The following is an 8,534-nucleotide window of genomic DNA, read 5'->3' on the forward strand; positions in this document are numbered from 1 at the left end:
TCAATGAAACAAATATATCAAATTTGAAACACTGAAAAAGAAAAAAAAGATTTTTGACCTGGAAGCCAAGTAAAGAAAGTATATCAAGGAGGGCATGATAAATTCCGAAGCTGCTGACACCTAGGAAATAAGAGGTAAGAACCATCTCAGAGACACGGAAGCCTCTAGTCACCTTGATAACAGCAGTCTCTGTGGAGCAGTGGAAGCACAAGTGAGCTAGAAATGTGAGGCCAAGAGATGGGCTTCCCTGGTGGCGCAGTCGTTGAGAGTCCGCCTGCCGATGCAGGGGACGCGGGTTCGTGCTCCGATCCGGGAGGATCCGCCTGCCGCGGAGCGGCTGGGCCCGTGAGCCGTGGCCGCTGAGCCTGCGCATCCGGAGCCTGTGCAGAGAGTTAACACAGCCTGGAGTTACCCCAGTGGCCATCCTTGAACTATTTGTTATTGGCCCCCCAGGAGATAAGGAGCTTGCAGGGGAATGCAAACCAACACACCAGGTCCTCTGCTGAGAAGTCTTGCTGTGAAAACTTCAGCTCATCTTCACACTTGCTGACAGATGTTGATTTACATCATGGCTCAGGGCCTTAATCTCAGGACTGCACCAGCCCAGAGACTGTCCTCCGGGCAGGCTGGCCACACTCTGGAAGTGTTCTTCCACCTGTTTTACAATCTCCACGTTTCAAAAAGGCATTTCCTCTCCTTTTCTTTGGTAATTGTGAGTTTATGCCTTAAAATTTTCTTTATTATCATTCTAGGGGTCTAAGGAGGAAAGTAGTTAAGTCTGTATGTTCAATCCACCCACACTCCTTTCTTGCAAACACCAGATTTTCTTTGTATATATGGCACATGTTATTACTTAAAAGGTGGTTTATTAAGTGCGCTGGGTTGTAACTTACATTTTAAATTTTAATATATGTTGAACATTTCTTTATTAATTAGAAAACAATACCTAGTCACTGTAAAAATCTTAACTAATACAGAAATAGAATAAAGCACCCCAAATCCCTTGTTAAGCCTCTACCTTTCAGTCTCCCACTCCAGAGTCACCTTTCTAGTGAGAGCTACTGGTTTATTACTCTTCAAATATACTGTGTTTGGTACAAATTGAAGGTTTGTGGCAACCCTGCCTTGAGTAACTCGTCACCATTTTTCCAACAGCATCTTCTCACTTCTTGTCTCTGTGTCACATTTGGGTAATTTTCACAATGTTACTCTTTCAAAAAGGTTACAGCTTGCTGAAGGCTCAGATGATGGTTAGCACTTTCTAGTAATAAGGTATTGTTTAATTAAAGTATGTACATTGTTTTGTTAGATACAATGCTATTGCACATTTGATAGACTATAGTGTACACATAACTTTTATTTGTACTGGGAAACCAAAACATTCATGTGACTCGCTTTATTGTGATATTCACTTGACTGTGGTGTCTGGAACGGAACCTGCAACATCTCTGAGGTGTGCCTATAGTTTTGACCACTATGTATCATCTACAAGCTGCATGTATTTATCTTTTGCTTATTTTTCTTTGCTTTGCTTTTTAAAATCTGAAATTTAATATTTGGATAGGTATAAAAATCAAGATTTAAAATTCAAAAGGTAGAAAGGGATATACAATGAAGTCTCACTTCCACCTAATTCCCCTTCTCAGAGGCAACAAAAGATACTAGTTTTTACAGTTTTAGAGAGAGTCAATGGATACATAAGGAAATGCATATATAAGGAAGATGTACACTTATCTTCTTTTTACACAGACAGTAGCATACTATCTAGTCTGTACCCTGTTTTTACTAGAAAACATATATGGAGATTATTTTTTCTCAGTAAATAGAAGGTTGCCTCATTCTTTTTGATGGTGCTATTTAATCAATCCTCTCTTGATGGACATTTAATTTGTATTCTAATTTTGGTTAAAACAAATAATCACGAAATTAATGCTTTCGAATTGGTGGGAGTATATCCCCAGGATAAATTCCTGGAAGCAGTGCTGCTGGGTCAAAGGACATATGCAGTTGTGATTTTGACAGATATTTCTAAATTTGCCTTCCACAGTTTACAGGTCCCAGTGGGACACGAGTGCGCTTGCTTCCCACACCCTCGCTCTTGGAGCAGTTAACACGTTCTCACGTCTGGTTTGCTATCTCAGTGCAGGTGAGTTCTCATTTTTATTATGACTGAGATTTATCCTCTTTTCAAAGGCTTATGAAGCATTTGTGTTTTCTTTTCTGTGAACTCTGTTCCTGTGCTTGGCCCTTTCGGTGGCAGTTGCTCTTTTTATATTAGAGAATTCTGCCCTTAGTCTTTGTAAGGAACAACCCCCACCCTGTGTGTCTGCTCTCCTCTCACACATCAAACAGTCCTGCCAGGTCAGCTGGGGGTCCCACAATTTGTGATTCTGCAACCACGCACCTGTAGACAGCATCAGCTCCCACAGGCTTAGGGGTTCAGTCCCACAAAACTGCCAGTGCCACCCACCCCACACAGCTGGGGAGCCGTCAAGAGCCCGCGTCATCGCCTGTGCTTCCCACAGCCCCTCCTTGGTTTCCTTTAATTTCCTAGAGCAGCTCACAGAACTCAGGAAAACATTCTACTGACTACATTGCCGGTTTCTTCTAACTCAGGAACAGCCAGATGGAAATGATGCATAAGGCGAGGTGTGTGGGAAGGGGCACGGACCTGCCTCCCAACCCCTCTGAGCATAGCACCCTCTCCCCATCTCCAAATGCTCGTCAAGAACACCTGGGCCCCATCTTTGGGGGTTTTTAGGGAGGCATCATTACAAAGGCACAAATGAGTATCATTGGCCACTGGTGTTTGAGTCAACCTCCAGCCTCTCTCCCCTCCCCTTCCTGGAGGCTGGTAGAGCGGGGACTGTAAGTTCCAGCCCTCTGATCACTCGTTTGGCTTCCTAGGCAGCAAACCCCAATCCTTAGGGCCTTTCCAAAAGTCACCTTATGAAACTCAGTTCACCTGCGGTTGACTTTGGAGCTATTCAAGAAATGATGACAAAAGACCAAATATTATAAGAAAAGATAATCCCATTGCTGTTAAACGTAGGAAATTTCAAGGGTTTTAGGAGCTCTGTGTCAAATATATATTTATTATAAATCACACTCTCAGCCTGTGACTTGAAGTATAAATATTTTTTAGCCAGTTAATTTGTCCTATAACTTTTGTCATGTTCATCTTACAACAGTTTTTCCCAAGGGGAAACTTTAATTTTTATGTAGTTAAACATATCAGGTTTTCCACTTATGGCTTCTATGCCAATCCTAAAAACTCTTAAGAGTTCCCCTCTCTGAGATGATTTTGAAAACATACCCCATTGTTTATTTCTAATACTTTTAATAGTTTCATTTTAAACCATGAAATCTTTGAATCAGCTGATTCAAAGGTTGTAGAGCTAACAACCTAAGTTTTTTCCTTGGTGCTTTACCCAGTTGTCTTAATACCATTTACTTATTGAGCTCACTTCTCTGTGGTGATTTTAAGTCTCACCTTTATGTACTAAATTCCCATATACACTTTGGTCTATGTTTTTATTTCCTATGTCGTTTCTTTGATCTGACTATTCATGGACAGTATCTCACAGTTTGTTACTGTTATTATAATAATGGGCCCAATCTCCTATAGCATTAGTCCTCTCATAGATGGAATGAGGAGGAATCACCATGTTTCTGGTGTCAAGTCTCTGAGGACATGCCATGCCTTTTCAAGTCTTCTTTTGTAACTTTCAGTAGTGTTCTTAAGTTGTCTTCAAAAAGATTTAATTTTTTTTATTGTTATTATAGATGAAGCAATGGATATTTACATATTGTTTTCACCCAGCCACCTTACTGAATGCTCTTATTTCTATATTTTTTAATAAAAGTTTTTCTAGCAGGATCTTTGGAGTTTTCTGAGTATTCAATCATATTATCTGCAAGTAAAGGTAATTTTCATTACCTTTTCAATCTATAAAGATCCATATTCTTTTTCTTATCTGAATATTTTGTTGGAACCTCCAGAATAATGTGTGGACATTTTTGTCTTAATTCTGATGTAAATGGGAACATATCTGACATTTCCTACTAACTTTGTCTGTTTTTTGTTGCATTCTTTCTTTTCAAAATGAAAATCTTAAATAGGAATATTTGACTCTTGCATTGTAAATATTTTTCCCATACTGGTAGGTTTATTCTTTTTTTTTTTTTTTTTTTTTTTTTTTGTGGTACGCGGGCCTCTCACTGTTGTGGCCTCTCCCGTTGCGGAGCACAGGCTCTGGATGCGCAGGCTCAGTGGCCATGGCTCACCAGCCCAGCCGCTTCGCATGTGGGATCCTCCCGGACCGGGGCACGAACCTGCATCCCCTGCATTGGCAGGAGGACTCTCAACCACTGCACCACCAGGGAAGCCCTATTCTTTATTTTATATTTGGTACCAGCCATCTTCTATATCAGTATATGTGTATATATATATTTAATCACTTGAAATCATTTCAGTGTATGTATTATGAAATCCCTTTATACTGAGATATTTGCCTCTCCCGTTTTTTACTATTATAAACATTACTGCCATGATTTTACATGTCTTTGTGCACTTGTGTATCATGCAGGATAATGGTTGTAATTTTTTACTTTTAAATCTTTGCTACATCTGAAATTGGTATGTTACATTCCAGTCAGAGGAGAGAAAAACAACGTAAATAAATTATATAATATGGAAGGTGGGAAGTGCAATGGGGAAAAAACAAACAGGGTGTAGAGGCAGAAAAATCTTCCCTTCTTCCCTCCTAGTTTCTTTGGCTGGTTTAATAATAAAATGGATATAAGACAGATTAACAGGAGAAAAACAAATTTAATTTTGTATGCATGGGAGCCCCATAAAAAGATGACTTGTGAAGTGATCAAGCAGGAAGCTACCCTTTTGTAAGAAACATTTACATTTATAAATGAAATCATTTACATTTATAAATGAAATCTTTATTTGTAAGGGTATCTCCCTCTCTGTGCCAAAAAGAGGCAGATGACTCTACATCTCTATAGTCTTACCAATGCAGAAGGCAAAGACCTAAATCTGTGTAAAAACCATACTCTTGTCAACTGTGCTTTGCCTGTAGCCTCCCATAACCAGCTCTCCCACTCCCTAACATCTTCTTTTGTCCTTAGCTGGATGGTATTTAAGGTGGTGGCTTGGGCCATTCGGGGGAGTTACTCAGTATTCCTGGGTATCTCCCATGTATGCAGAAGGTATACATGTTATTAGACTTCTATTTGTCTCCTGTTTACTATCTTTTATTACAGATGGGTGTCAACCAAGAACCTAAAAGGATAGAGGGCTATTATTTTTCCTACCCTACACAAGGTTTGTTTGGCCCTAAATTCCCTGTCTGGTGATAAGGATGTGTTCTACCCTCCTGGTGTTACCAGACCAAACCTGGGTCCACTCACCCACCATACTGCAAAGCCAGTCCACTGACACCAGGTTGTGGTGAAGAAAGTACAGCATTTATTTTAGGGCCCAAGTAAGAGGAATGGGCAGCTCATCCTCAAGAGACCCAAAAGTCCCAGATGGCTTTCAGGGAAAGGCTTTTAAAGGCAACAATTAGGGTGAGGGTTGCAGGGTACATGCCTTCCTTCTGATTGTTTGGTGGTGAGGTAACCAGGTGGTGTTCCAGGAACCTTAATCATCAACCTTCTGGTTCCAGCCAGTCTGCAGTCTATGTGCTTGTGGTCAGCTTGTAGTCACTATCCTCCACCAGAGTGGGGTCTTAGTTCCTGCAGAACAACTCAAAGATATGCATCAGATTGCTATGTATAGCACTTGAGGAGGAAGCAGGACTCTTTTTCTCTCTGCAGTATTGTTTCTTGACTGCTTTTCCTTTGTGTCTGCATTCCCTCACTCCTCTAATTAGTAACTGCTTGTGCCTGCTCTTTGGAACTCAGAGAAGGCCTAGGAGATTAAAGCCCTTTTCTACAAACAAACAAGAAACAGAGACATAGAGGGGTTTTTGTACCCAGGAGAGCCCTGCCGGGTCCTGCTCAGTTTCACTGGGGAGGGCACCTTTCACATGGCAGATTTATCTCCTGCTTTCTCAGGGAAAAAGGAGGGTAAGAGTTTACTTCTGTTTTTTGTCTCTTAAGTGACTTTTATGAGTGGTAGGGTTTTCCTGTTGTTGTTGTTTGGGATTTTTTTTGTTTTGTTTTGGCCATGCTGCAGGGCATGTGGGATCCTAGTTCCCTGACCAGGGTTTGAACCCATGCCCCCTGCAGTGAAAGCACAGTCTTAACCACTAGACTGCCAGGGAAGTTCCAAGAGTTTACTTCTTGTAGTGGATGTTTCTCAAATAACTTTAGTTCAAAATAACCAATATGCCAAAGTGACATATTTTGAGATGACATATTCTGAAGCCCTAAGGTAAGGGAGATAGAAGGGGCTGAGTGGGGAGGAGGTCTCACTGAGAAAGAGACATGAATAAAGAATTGAAGGAGGTAAAGTTACGTAAGAATGGATCATTCCAGGCTGAGGGAACAGGGGTGCAAGGTCCTGAGGTGGGGACGTGTCTCAGAGTCAGAAACAACAATGTGACTGGAACAGAGAAAGTGAAGGAGCAGGAAGAGGTGAGGTGGGTGGGAGCTGATTTTCTAGAGCCCTGGAGGTCACTGACAGGGACTTGGGATTTTACTGACTAGGGAAACCTCAGAGTAACACGGTTTGTCAAGTGTGTTTTAGAAAGATCTCTTTGGCAGCTACAGTAAACAGTGATGCTTGTTGGGGGTGGGGGTGTAGGGGTGGGGGGAGAGTGGTGGTTAGAATCTGAAAGACCACTTAAGAGACTATTGCAACAATCCATGGGAAGGTGATGGAGTCTGACTCTATTGTAAAGGAAAAGCCAGCGACCCCCATGGAAACAGAGAAGGCTATGGAGGAGAGCCCGGCTTTGCAAAACGCCTTTCAGTCATTGCAGTGGAGATCTAGAAGAGAAGCAGGGTATACACGTCTGGAGGTCAGGGAGGACACATCTGGAAGTGGCCAGCTTGTACACTGCGCTATAGCCATGAGGTCAGCAAGAGCGAGTGCCTATGGAGAGAGAAGAGGCCCAGGAGACACAAACACCAAGAAAAGGAGCCTGCAAAGGAGACAGGACAGGAAGCCAATGTGGCTGGAAGAAAGCCAGGAGGCTGCAGTGTCCTGGAAGCCACAGTAAAGAAAATCAATCAAGGAGGGAGTGGGCAACTGAGAGGAAGGGTGCAGGCAGGCTGAGGAGGGTACTCAGCCCTGGTAAGAGGTATCCTACCCTTGGCCTTGATAAGAAGTTCCAGTGGAACAGCAGGACGAAAAGCTGGGCCAGGCTAGAGAGGCTGGGACGGGAAGAATTAGAGACAGGCTTACGTGGTTTACAAATAAACAACCTTCCTTAGGAAACCTAGGAAATGTTTTGAAATTTTTGTAAATGGCATATATTCAAGGTTTGTTTTCTGAAGAATTCAAGAGGCTAACAAGTGGGAGTTTTGTATTCAAGGCTCACAAGAGCATCTCTGATCAGTTTGTGAGATTACCAAATAAAAGTGTCTTCTGTAAAAAGGATGGGGAGAGGACGTAAAGTTCATTTTGTTTGCCATTCAGTTTTCTGAATGGTTGCAGAACATGGAAGCTAAATTCTTTCCATAAGTCATATTAACATCAGAATCTCCACGAGGCCTGATTTACAGAAGAATTGTATTCTTCAATCCCAATACTGGCTTGTCTGTCTGCTGTGTTCACTTCCTCCCCCAATCATGCCCCAACCCCACCATGAGAATGTAGGTTCCATGAGAAGAGAAACCACCTGTCTGACTGACCCCTGTTCGCTGGTGCACACCGGCTCTCAACTAAATGTTAAGTATTAAATGAAATGAAATGCCTGTGTATGGAGACATTTTTAGTTGTCACAACTGGAGGTTGCTTCAGGCATCCTAGCAGCCAGAAATACTGCTAAATATCCTACAACACACAGGACAGTCACCATAACAAAGATTATACAAACTCAAAATGTCCATAGTGCCAAGGTTAGAGAACCCTGCCTTAGAGAAAAAAGGAAAAAGAATTAACTCAATTCATGTGAAGAAAAACGGCCTCCAGCAGAAGCCTGGGGGTGCAGGGTGTGTGTGGGGGGGAGGGGCGGGGCGGTGTGTGTGTGTGTGTTTGGTTGCACTGAGAAGCTTGTGGGATGTTAGTTCCCTGACCAGGAATCGAACCTGAGCCCTCAGCAGGGAAAGCACGGAGTCCTAACCACTGGACAGCCAGGGAATTCAATTCCCAAGCATGGGTATATTAAAATTTCTTCAAATACTGCTGGCTCTCACCTGATGTGGCTTTAGGAATTCATTTGTGTGAACTTTCCACCAGTGCTACGGGGACAGAATCCAGGCTGCAGTGTTTGAAGAGTACATGGCAAAAGAACCCACAACAAGCTAGAAAATATTTCCAACAAATATAAACTGAAGACTATCCTTATATATAAAGGAAGATGTTTGTTAGAAAAAGAATATCCCAGGAGAATAATAAGCAAAAGACTTAC

Source organism: Kogia breviceps, chromosome 6, assembly GCF_026419965.1.
Source record: "Kogia breviceps isolate mKogBre1 chromosome 6, mKogBre1 haplotype 1, whole genome shotgun sequence".
Taxonomy (NCBI): domain Eukaryota; kingdom Metazoa; phylum Chordata; class Mammalia; order Artiodactyla; family Physeteridae; genus Kogia; species Kogia breviceps.